The sequence below is a fragment of the Helianthus annuus genome, chromosome 1 (assembly GCF_002127325.2).
Source record: "Helianthus annuus cultivar XRQ/B chromosome 1, HanXRQr2.0-SUNRISE, whole genome shotgun sequence".
In the NCBI taxonomy this organism is placed as follows: Eukaryota; Viridiplantae; Streptophyta; class Magnoliopsida; order Asterales; family Asteraceae; genus Helianthus; species Helianthus annuus.
In genome coordinates, this window is record NC_035433.2 from 76,978,232 (window position 1) to 76,990,795 (window position 12,564).

The 12,564-nt window shown below is 34.6% G+C and overlaps 5 non-coding genes and 1 pseudogene across 5 annotated transcripts; all 6 read left to right on the plus strand.

The window, feature by feature from the left end:
- Positions 1–2,826: 2,826 nt before the first annotated feature.
- Positions 2,827–2,934, plus strand: LOC118483113. Its single transcript, XR_004869601.1, has one exon. It is a non-coding gene; the product is annotated as a small nucleolar RNA snoR100 (small nucleolar RNA).
- A 45-nt stretch (positions 2,935–2,979) lies between these two features.
- On the plus strand, positions 2,980–3,111 carry LOC118483121. The gene has a single exon (XR_004869617.1). It is a non-coding gene; the product is annotated as a small nucleolar RNA snoR74 (small nucleolar RNA).
- Positions 3,112–6,659: 3,548 nt separating this feature from the next.
- On the plus strand, positions 6,660–6,762 carry LOC118483111. Its single transcript, XR_004869599.1, has one exon. It is a non-coding gene; the product is annotated as a U6 spliceosomal RNA (small nuclear RNA).
- Positions 6,763–7,049: 287 nt separating this feature from the next.
- Positions 7,050–7,164, plus strand: LOC118483179 (annotated as a pseudogene).
- A 901-nt stretch (positions 7,165–8,065) lies between these two features.
- TRNAG-GCC lies at positions 8,066–8,136 on the plus strand. The gene has a single exon. It is a non-coding gene; the product is annotated as a tRNA-Gly (tRNA).
- A 2,031-nt stretch (positions 8,137–10,167) lies between these two features.
- On the plus strand, positions 10,168–10,238 carry TRNAG-GCC. Its single transcript has one exon. It is a non-coding gene; the product is annotated as a tRNA-Gly (tRNA).
- The last annotated feature ends 2,326 nt before the right edge of the window (positions 10,239–12,564 follow it).

Sequence of the window (12,564 nt, forward strand, 5' to 3'; positions counted from 1 at the left end):
TCATCAGTATTTTTCTTACATTTACCATCAATAAAGCCAAATTTATTTTTAGCTTCTAAGGCTAATTTCATAGCACTAGACCAAACCCTATAGTTTTCAGTTCCTTTTAGTTTTATACCAACAATAGTTAAAGAACTTGAATCACTAGGATGTAAAAACAATGGATCACCTATATCCAACTTGCTAATCAAAGTCTGAGAAGACCCAGCATTATCATCTTTACCAGTCATGATCAACAAATTAATGAAAAAACAAACACAACCAACAAATATACCAACAACAAGACAAGAATACAACAAACCCCAAGGCGAAGCTGTATCAGGGTCCAGATTCCAGTTTCGTCACTTATAGTGCCTGGACAGGTCTTAATACAGGAGCCAAACGCTAACAAAACAAAGATCAAACAACAGTAAAACACAGATCAAAGATATCAAACAACAAAGTGTCGGTCCTCACTACCCCGACTTCAACTAAGCCAACCAACAAAAAATAAAGAGAGGAGATAGAATGATCTCACAGTGGGTGCAAGCTATCCAAAAAAACACCAGATCTAAATAGATCTGAAGTTTTTAACACAATATCAAGAACAATACAACTGGTCAGTTTGCCCTAAATCTTCAAGGATTTAGAGACCAACACAGTTCTTCACCAAGAAGTAAGAAACCCTGGCTAGGGTTTGAATGTTCCAAAAAACCTCCCAAGATCCAGAAGATCTACCAATATCAGGAACAGATCTGCAACTTGAAGCAGACCTATACACAAATCAACAAACAAATCAGATTTAACAGCGGAAATAAGACCGGATCAAGAGCACAAAGCTCTGATACCATGTAAAATTTTATGAAACAACTACAAACACAATACAACACAAGAAATAGTGACAAAACGGTGACAAAATCTTATTTATCCAACCCAAAGAGATTTGCCCCCCCAAATACCCAAAAGATCTTACAATAGTAAGATCAATCAATACAAGATACAAACTGTACAAAGATGATCATCCACTGATGATCATCTGCTCAAAAGTACAAGAAACAACAACTGAATAAACTCTTAGATACAGATGAGAGATATTCAATACAGATCTCTGAACATGAAACCCTAGCAGAGACGGATGACAAGAGAGAGAAAGTTACAACTCAACAACTACTTAATAGAGAAGGATAAGAGCTTTATATAATCTGAAACTTAACAAGTTTCAGATTAGACCAGATCTTCACACAAAAGGCAATCGCAGTCCCCACAATTACAGAAAGCACCCTTGAGATATTTTAGGTTGTTGGACCTGTTACAACAACCAACCAACAACTAACAAATCTATTAGCCCAATAAGACCAAGTAAAGAGCCCAACAAATATAAACCAATTGAACGAATATAAACAGAATAAGCCCAATATTTTAACAGAGTACAAAATGAGGAGTAGAGTGGAGACTTGAGATGACATGATATTATTGGCTAAACAATAACTCAAACACCCTAATTAAACCAAACCTTTGTTGAATCAATCTAATTAAACCAAACCTTTGTTGAATCAATCTAATTAAACCAAACCTTTGTCAAAACAATATGGGTTGTATTGTTTTTTTCCCCCAAAAATTTACAGGCTAAACCATTAATTACGGTTTTAAAAAATGACAAACCAAATTATTCAAATTTTATATAGCAGTGAAATAAGTTGATTCAAAAAGTCTGTTGCTTTGAACCGGGTTTTAACCTCCATTGTACAGTATTGTGTTGTTAAATAGTAAAAGCGCTTTATGACATAATTTACATGTTGACAAAATAAATAAGTTGAACAAAATTAAATAGTCACTTCAGCTTACACCATCGGTTTCAAGTTTCATCTATAACACAAGTTGAACTTGTTAATGTGGAGTAGCCCACTTGATAGATGCACATGGTTTTTAAAGGAGAGGTTTCAGATTCAATCCTAACCAAATAAGAATAATTTAGTATTATTACTGTAAATGTGTAACATTTGCTGTTCACAAAAAAAGAAATGCCGAACTTGTCAACCGACTCCAAAAATACATATTTTGTGGTCTAGTGGTTGGAAAAACTTGGGTTCTCCTTGGAGACCCAAGTTCAATCCCCACTAGTGTCATATTTGGTGGATAAAGACAATGAAGACCAGTTCTCCCAAACCCTAGGTCAAGAGTCGAGCCCGAGCCACCCCGAGTTTTAGTCCATTGTGTGTTAAGCCAAAAAGATTCTCTCTTGTGGCTGCGCAATCCCCTGGCAGTGGGTTGTATGGTTTCCCGGGAAACGACGTTAGTCAAACTCTGACGCCAACGTGGACCCGGTTATGACAACATAGTCTTGCCAAAGTAAGATTAGGGCCCTTTGTTTAATAGAGTGCGAGATCTCTCTCAAAACAAGGTAAAGGTTCTCACGTCCAAAAAAAAAAGTACGTTATTACCTGCATATATGTCTTTTTCGCTTACATTGAATTTCTGAATTTATGGGCCAAACCTGTCCATAAAAATATATATTATAGGCTTGCACTGTAAACCCACCAAAGCCCATCAAAGACTGTTTTCTGCTCGAATATAACAAACCCTAATCACACATCATCATCATCATCATCCTGCTGCTTATATATATATATATATTCAAGCCTCCATTTCTTCAAACATTCATCTCTCCTCTTTCTGCCGATTTCAGATCTCGTTTAACTGTTTTCTAAATATTTGTTCAAACAAACTGAAACTATGGTTTCTTTTTCAGCTTCTAATTTCTGTTTATTTAGAGTTTTACTTTGTTGGTTTATTTCATCGAAGAATGATTCGATCCGTGTACAATAAGCCGATGCTCTGGATAATAAGTAATGAAGGAAGCATGGTAATGTGCACGGAGAGTGAGCAACTTTTAGGTCGTCATGTCTGCTCCCTCTGAATTTCTCTGATTTGGGGGCCTGGATTAGACCTACACTTCCTTTTTTGTTTAAAATAATTGAATATATTATAAGAACCTGATGCATAAAAGCAGGGATCGATTGCCTTTGTGAATTGATCTCCCGTAAGCTTCAGGGAAATAGAGTGGGCATCGTTATTGGGTGAACCTCTTGATCTTTTCATGACGGATAAGGTTCAGTAAACGAAGCTATATTTCTTTTCTAGATTTTATTATATTTATAGTAGTTTAATTGAAATTTTAATTTTTTGACGCTGAAATTGTGTAATCGGAAAGTGGAAAGTGAATGAAGAGTAATGAACAATGATTTGAAAAATGTAGCTGCAAATGAAAATAAATGACAGAAGGTAGTGTATACAACGGATTAACATTAAACAATTAAAAGGTGTTGCTTTTTAGTGATTTTGGCTCATGATTTTGTCGTCGGTGTTTGAGTGAAAAACCTCTTTAAGAGGAAACCACCAAGTGAAAAACCTTCTGACCAAATACATAAACAAAGATTATATTATAGAGAACAATAATTGTAAGACCATATATTATGGTGTCAGCGCATCGCACCGGAGTGAACACGAGAAGGGTGTAGCATGGTTGCCCTCACTCTCGTGAGGATCTTCAAAGTAGGGTAGAGAATTTTAGACGCTGACATGACACTAAATGACATGCTCTTAACAAGTTTCGTGTTGGGCTTAACATGTTTCTTTTTAAGTAGACACATTTATAACTCGATAAAATTCGTGTCTAAACTGGTTAAAAGCATTTTTAACCTGTTGGCAACATGTTTATATTTATAAGACTAAGTGTTATGGGTTAACTAAACCTATTGCCACATCACCGTCATGTCACTGCCACCTGTTAATAATGCATTATAGGTTAACTAAACACCCAATATGAGTTAACTAAAAAAATGCAAAAAGAAAACGATAGTGGCATGTGATTGGTTCCCACACCCATAGGCCCCACCATCCTCCCGTCTTGTTCCTTTAAATGTCGCCAATGTGTTCGGGGCAACCCCATTAACGAAGCCCGTTAATGGAGCGACGCGATGTTCCGCCCGTTAACGGCCAACCTGTAGATTTTCTGGGAAAGAGGTGCAATCTTGGTTATAGAGCGAGTCGCATATTGGGCCTTGCTCAAAGCGTTGTTGAAGGTAAGATTAACCTTAAGAAATTTGAACAAGATTGCGGTGGGGAAACCTTTTTATCCAATTACATGAAGATAAATGAGCAACTGGGAGAAATTAATGGTTTTGGGCCCTTTACGCGCGCCAATGTACTCATGTGTTTGGGATTCTATCATGTAGTCCCATCCGATTCTGAAACATTAAGGCATTTCAATCAGGTTTCTCTTTACATTTATATAACCTATGCATATGACATATTTTAACTGAGATTTCTAACCTGGTTTGGACTAAAGGACAAAACTTGCAAGATTTTGAAACGTAAAGGACACCACCTGTCAACTTTTTGCTTAAAGGACAAAGCCTGAAATTTGATGTAAAGATAAAGGACAAAACTTGTAATTTACTCGACAAGAAATAAGCAAATGCTTAGCTGATTCAACGGCCATCCCACAAGCCTTACACACCGACACTTGAACAAAATTATTTCATTTAGCCAACACAACTTTAGTCGGAATTCTTTTCATACACGTTTTCCAAGCAAAAACGTTTACCTTCTTACGAATAAAAAAGTAGACTATCGTAAGAGAATAAAGCTTTTTCAATTAAATTCTTTAGAGAGTTGAATGAAAATTGACTCCTCGTATCACCCGACCATCTCCATTGATATGAGACACCATTAAGCACACACGGTTGCAAATTACTGTTCTTAGCCGCTGTTAACGGAGGCCTTGACCAAGATGCACCTTGTGGACTACTTGAAACCCGCTCTGCAACCACACTCCTATCTATTCAAAACAAAGTCGTCATTTCATTTACAACAGAGGATTTAAATAGAATAGAAAGGTCTTCCTTAAGGATTCAAGTTCGTGTAATATCTGCAAAGGGGCACAAAATAAAGAAAGATAATAATTTTCAAGGTTACCAAACACTGCTTCAATAATAGTGATAACGATACTCCTATTGTCTACGTGACAATATTTTCACTTTCACTATTACTTACCATAACACGTGGTCTAGTGAATATATATACGATATTCACTTTTTTACAACTTTGATTAAAATAATCGAGTTTTCTTTGGCATCATAACATATATATTCATATCAACTTTTTGTCAAACCTATAATTTCCAACAAAATCTTAGGATATTTAAGTTCAACAAATGTTATAATTGCAGCATATTAGGATGGGTTGGATTTCAAGTGTTCTTTTGCATAGGTATTTGTTTCATCAAATTGCATTACTTGTATATACAAGCGTCGTCTAAGCATCTACGTAAATGAAGAATCTTGAATTTGAATTCAAGATGTAAGATAAAATTACTATAACAGAACCTACACACATGTGTATATCAAAAACCCAATACCATATACAGACTACACATTTGTATTTCATGTACGATACATAAGGCTGTAATAAATCTAAAATAGTCTAGAGAAGTTAAAACATAATTCACTTTATATCTTCTTATGGGATGTAATTTTTAGAATTAAAAAAACATACTTCATATTTTATGTTAAAACCACCAATTTTATGTTAAAAAAAAAAAAAAAAAAAAAAAAAAAAACATAACACTGATCAATTACAGCAAAACCACCAACTCTCAACCACAATTACTTCATATTTATAGCAACTAGTAAACATAACCCAGATGCAAGAAAAATAGATTATTGCTTTCATGTGTTACATTCAACAGTGTGCAACTGTGCGAGCCCCCAGTGTAAACCTTCAGCACACCACGAGTTTATTTACTTGTTGATGTTGATTTACATGATTATTAAGCAGTGGACATGTAGCACCAGTGGTCTAGTGGTAGAATAGTACCCTGCCGTACAGACCCGGTTTCGATTCCCGGCTGGTGCATCTTGCTATGAAGAAGCAGCGCTCATTGTGATGTTGGGTCATCACAACTGTTCGATCTTTCGAATTAAGAAGCGATTCTGAGCATTCTTTTTTACCTTTTTCCCCTTAAAAAATGTATACACAAACTACCAAAAATGATACATCAATTTGAGGCCCCATTGCCATTTAGATTATATGTCAATAAATCGCCGGCTGACACAAACAACTACTTCCGTTTAGAATGTATTCGTGTCCGTTACCCAAAACTCCGAGCTGATTTTTTTTTTCTAATGAAATTGGTGTTCTAAAATAAGAATTTTTTATTTTGTACTTTAACATGTTCTGTTGACAATAATCAACACTATGTTTGTGACTTCGATCCCTACATCTGTTCCAGCCCCAATTGCCATTGAGACATTCACTGCAACCAGCGCCAGTGAGCGAATCGTTAATTACTTAATTCCATCTCCAACCATCACAACTGTCAATCCCTTCAATTCGCCTGCAACCAGCGCCTTGATTAAGTCCACTTTTTCAACTGATCTGTTTATGCGAGCACATTTTCAGTTCTGATTTCAGTTGCTATTGTGGTTGGTGTTGACCAATTATCACCTCTAACCATTTATGCTTTCGAGAACACATTTTAGTAGTTTTCGTCATAAACCATTCTTTCCCTTTCTCTCAAAGCTACTAAGTTCATATAATGAGATCCTTATGTTCGTCCCACATCGGCCCAGAGATGAAGTTGTGGCCAATATGTATAACCAGGCTGAGCAATGGATTTTGTCCTTTCGGGGACATCCGATAAAATTGGAACGATACAGAGAAGATTAGCATGGCCCCTGCGCAAGGATGACACGCACAAATCGAGAAATGGTCCAAATTTTTTTCCCAATTGTTTCATACTTCATCGACACGATTGCCAGCGCCCAATTGTTTCATACTTCATCGACACGATTGCCAGCGCCCTATTTTTACACGAGGTCGCGGAACGAGCGTTTTTTATTAAGGTTCTAACTTCTAAACTTACATCAACAGAATGTTTCATCACTACTGATTAGTCATCTAAACCACCATCAACTTTATCTGTGTTTTTTTTTAAGTGGAGCCGTGGAGGATCACCATCTCATCATCATCTTGATAAAGCTAATCTTTCTTTAATGAAATTCCAGCTTCTATGTATAGCGGAGCTGAGCAATGGTTAACCTCCCTTCGGAGCGATACAAAGAAGATTAGCATGGCCGTGCACAAGGATAACACACGCAAGTCGATAAATGGTTCCAAATTTGTTTTCAATCAACTTCTCTGGTCGTTGTCTTCACCGAAACTTAATTTCAAATTTCAAAATGAAATCTTCAAAATGATCTCTTGGCCTAGTGGTCAAGAGGAAGGTGCTTTTCTTGGAGGAAGGTGCTTTTCTTGGAGGTCATGGGTTCAAATCTAGGCAAGGGGGTTTTAATTCTAACTTGGTGATACTAACTACTAACTCGGTTAGTAACATCCTAACCGTACACCGTTTGGAAAAAAAACCCAGAGGAGAGTAGTTACAGAAGTCCATATATAGATATGTTATGTCGGGTGGGTAACTTATAAACATGTTTTTATTTTGGGTAAATTACTTTTTGAGTCCCTGTGTTTTAGTGGTTTTAACCACTTGAGTCCAAAATCAAAAAGTTTAACGACCTGAGTCCCTATAAGCATTTTCTTTAACCATTTGAGTCCTTTTGAGTCCAAATTTTAACCTTTTGAGTCCAATTTTTTGGACTCAAATCGTTATAAAATGAACAAAATTGGACTCAAAACGTTATAAAATAAATGACTAGGGACTCAGGGCGTTAAACTTTTTGATTTTGGACTCAAGTGGTTAAAACCACTAAAACACAGGGACTCAAAAAGTAATTTACCCTTTTATTTTTCTCAATAAGAGGGGTGTAATGATAATTTTATAGAAACTTAAGATAATTTCTAAGTTAGTTAATGAAACGTGTATTGTAAACATAAGAAAAAAGAAATCGAACATATATGTGTAATTTAGTGATCTAATATACACCTTAGCTCTTCAAAATCAAATGCATTGCACTGCAATTTCACCAGATTAATAGATTATATGTTGCAGCATCATGCTCAAATTTACAAGCTGGAACTTAAAATAATAAGTCATAAGAAAAATCACACAATGAAAATGCATGAAGCACCAGTGGTCTAGTGGTAGAATAGTACCCTGCCACGGTACAGACCCGGGTTCGATTCCCGGCTGGTGCATCTTTGCAATGAAGAGGCAGCGCTTATTGTGATGTTGGGTCATCACAACTGCTCGATCTTTCGAGTTATAAAAGCGCATCTGAGCATTATTTTTGTTTTTTTCACTTTCATAACCATTTCAGTCCACCTCGTACCCATTTCAGTCCCTGTACTTAACAGAATAATGGATTGAAATGGTTACGAAAGTGAAACCACATAGACTGAAATGGTTACGAAAGTGAAACCACAGGGACTAAAATCCCAATTTTTAAACTAATGGACTGAAATAGTGATTTTTGACAAACCACAGGGACGAAAACAGTAATTAACTCCTAAAAATATTATGCCACTTTTGAAAGATCATTTCGCTGGAGTCCCTAGTACGATCTACTTCTTTCAGTTGAGTTTATGATATGCTTTTGAAAACTTGAAAGTCACTTGTGTGTCACCATTTATCTTTGAATCTTTATGCATACATGGTAAACATACTTCGGGTGTGAGGTTGGATTATATGTTCACCCGTGCAGCTGTAGAACCCTAGATTCGTAGACAAGATATAGGAAAACCGAGTCAACTACACATGGATGGGATGACAATATGATCATATATAAACATTTTATATAAACATACTGAAAACTTGAAACCCTTTTTTCTGAGTTAGCTAAAATTTGGACATTCTAAGACATTTTTGGGGATAATTATGTCTAAGTTAGTTAAACATGATTAATCATCTAGTGGTGTAGTAGACTTCATATGTTTCGTTTCATCATTTAATGGTTGTATTAAACTACTTATATCTAATGTTTAAGGATAGCAATTTTTTTATTTTTTTATTTTCATATTAAATGTTCGTTTGCATTTGTTTGTGTGCAAGACCAGTGTTCACGAACTGTTCGTGAACAACTGAATTTTCTTAACGAACGAACACGAACATAAACTTATGTTTGGTATGCGTTCATGAACAGTTCACGAACATGTTAATTTCCTTAACGAACAAACACGAACATGACCTTGTTCTTGTTCGTGTTCGTTCGGTTCGTTTACAGCCCTAGATGTGACTCATTAGAAACAAGAAATTCAAAAGAAGGTACAAAGTCTTTATGGGTCAACTTGACCCGACCCACTATTGTAACGGCTCACAAAGAAAGCGTCTTCCACTCTTCCCCACCTTTATCAAACCTTTAGAACAAAATGTAAAAAAGATGGCACAATGGCAAACAAACTTTGTACTAGAGATGTCAAAACTGGTGAGTCAGTTAACAATCAAACAACATCATTTTTAGTACGCGTTGTAAGGCTATGGTGCTTGGCGGGGTGTTTCTAATTGTCTATAGTGATTTTTTTTAAAGTACATTTTTGATTTTTGGTTTACTTTAGTAAGTTGTATGTACTTACATGCATTAACCCGTTTGGCCGTTTGACTAGTTTCCGTTTAGCTGTTTTTTTATTTGGCATCCCAAACACATTATCATAATTAGTTCTTCAAGACTTGATAATAAAAAATTGTATGTGAAGACACATGAAGACTAATTTTGCTTCTTAAACTGTATGCGAAAACAGACATGAAGACAAATACAGACGGAAGTCGACTCGAGAAGCATTGATGTAGTGAGCCATTGACTTGAAGAAATAAGTCGATTCAAGTGTTTTTTCCTACTATGCCAAAACTTTATCCACGCGCCATAATTTAACGTTTTGTTTTAGCATAAAACACCCACAACTTAAAACTTTTACACGATCTGTCCTAATTCATTTATTTAACATAAAGGGCCAACCTGCTACGAACCAGATGGCTTGACACAACATGTTTCGTTTAGCACTTTAGCTAAATGTAATGCTCGTTTGACCAACAATTAACTCGTAATTGTTTAGTCTAAACCCAAACATGGTCTAAAGTTCTAACTTGTGTGTTTTACCAAAGGCCTTGCACTGCAATTTCACCAGATTAATAGATGTTATGTTGAAGTGTCATGCTCAAAATGATATATCATTTACAAGCTGGAACTTAAAATAATAAGTCATAACAATAATCGCACAATAAATATGCATGAAGCACCAGTGGTCTAGTGGTAGAATAGTACCCTGCCACGGTACAGACCCGGGTTCGATTCCCGGCTGGTGCATTTGCTATGAAGAAGCTGCGCTTATTGTGATGTTGGGTCATCGCAGCTGTTCGATCTTTCGAATTATGGAGCGATTCTGAGCAAATTTTTTTTTTAACCAAATGTATTTAGATTATTCATGTTTATAGTTTTCGATGTTAACAAGAAAGTTTTTAAATCAACTATTTTTAGAAAACAAAGGTGTTACATGACCCAAATCACAAGCCTTATTTTCCATGTGGTGCATGTGGATGTTTTCCCTGAAGACAAACCATCTTCCCTTAAAGTCTTTCACATGATATTCATAAGTTTTCTTACTTCACATTCAAGTGATTTCATTACCTAACTAAATAAAGATAATTGACAATGGGTGAATAACCAAACAACTAATGTGCAAAATGCTATATAAGTTACATGTACAGTTTAAACAACTAATGGCGGCGCAATTTGTTACCCGTCTACCTGCCATTAGTCTGTAATCGTCTCTGTTTTAATGCATTATTGAAAACAAATGGTTGGCATAAAAAATGGTAAATACAATGAGCAATGTTTCATGTTAGTAAAAAAAAGACCTTATGTGATATACTCTCTAGATATGGGATGATTGATTGATTGTGTTTGTGGACGATGTTCAACGTTAATTTCATAAATACATAATTTTTTAGTAGGTTTATAAAAGTTAACATATTAAAGTTTGGATTACCGACTTTTTAAACAAAATAGAAAGTCTATAATAATTATATATAACTCCTATATAGCAAAATGGTTTATTGTGGTAACATCTGTTTCACTCTCAAAAAATCATACAGAGTAAAAAATAGTTTAAAAGCATGTCGAAAAGACCAAAACAACCTATTGCAGCTATAAAATTTCTATTTTAGACAATGCAACTTTTATACGTAATATAAGTTTATTATATATCAATATTAGGAACAAGTTTTGTTTATTTTAATTAAAACTAAACCATTACAATTACAAATGATTTTAATTATCAAATTGGCACAATACAAATAATTCAAATATACAATACTTTATTAGTGGATTAACACGCGTCTAAATTATAATCATACAAAAATTAAATAAAGGTGTATACGAGTTAGACTTAAGCTTGTTTATGTTCGAGTTTGCCTCGTTTCAAACTCTATACCAGAATTTGAGCTTCCCTCGTGAGTAATTATGTTCTAAACTCGATATTGGCTTGTGTTCAACTTATTTATTATTTATTTAAATATTATATATAATTTAGTTATCATTTTCATAATTATATACTTTTATATAAATAAAAGTTATTATTTATATAATCAATATACGTGTTTATACTCAAGGGCCTAATATAAATCGGTATATAAAGTTTGGACCAGACAAACTTCAATTTAGGTTGGAGCCTGGACTCAAATTTGTATAATCTTGCTTTAATTCAAACTTTTAGTGAACCGATCTTGAATATCTCACGAGAAACTTAACTCGCTTATATCTTCACTCTCGGCTCGTCTGCATAAATAATTGATGCTTGCTCAAACACTGAAGCGTGTTATAATCGTTTGATGTATTAGATGTAAATTAACAACTACTTACTTTTATCTTTTATCTTGAAATGATCATACTTATAAGGGTGGAGAGAGGCATTGAACCCACAATCCACAACCGTGGCGGTTGTTAGTGAGGGCTAGACAGGTCCCCGGTCCCTTTTTTTTCACTTCATAGTGTAAATTTTACCAAAACTTTTTTATGTAGTGTAAAATGTTGGATTTTGAGTGTTCGGTCCCCCTGCTTTATCGAGAACTAAGTTTAAGATGCGTCATTTATCCACAAGTACCTACACCATTAGCGAATAAGATTGTGCCACTATTTAACCTAATACAACCCAATTTAACCTAGATAAAAGGGACACCCAACTTTTAACCCATAAGTACTCACATTTTTTAAATTTAAAATTAAATAAACTAATCATATAAACTAAAGCACATTTTCATTAAAGAAAAAATAAAAATACATAAATAAAGTTGAAAAAAATAACAAATAACTAAATATTAAATTGAACTAATTTTCACACTATCAATTAGCAAGTATTGGGAGCATACATGTATTGTACCTTATGTTTTATGAGTTTTTCAAAAATGTTTGGATATAGGTCCATGGGACATTATATTTTATTATTATCTTTATTTTATTATTGTTTTTTTATGATTTCTTTGTTTTAGTTTTATTACTTATTTAAATCATGTATTTATTTTTGTAATACACATTAATTTTTTTTAAATTTTATTTGTGTCCATACACGACGTAATGTGCGTATGTGGTTCAATGTTTTTTCGTCTATTTTTCTCATATGATGGGTTCGTCGCAA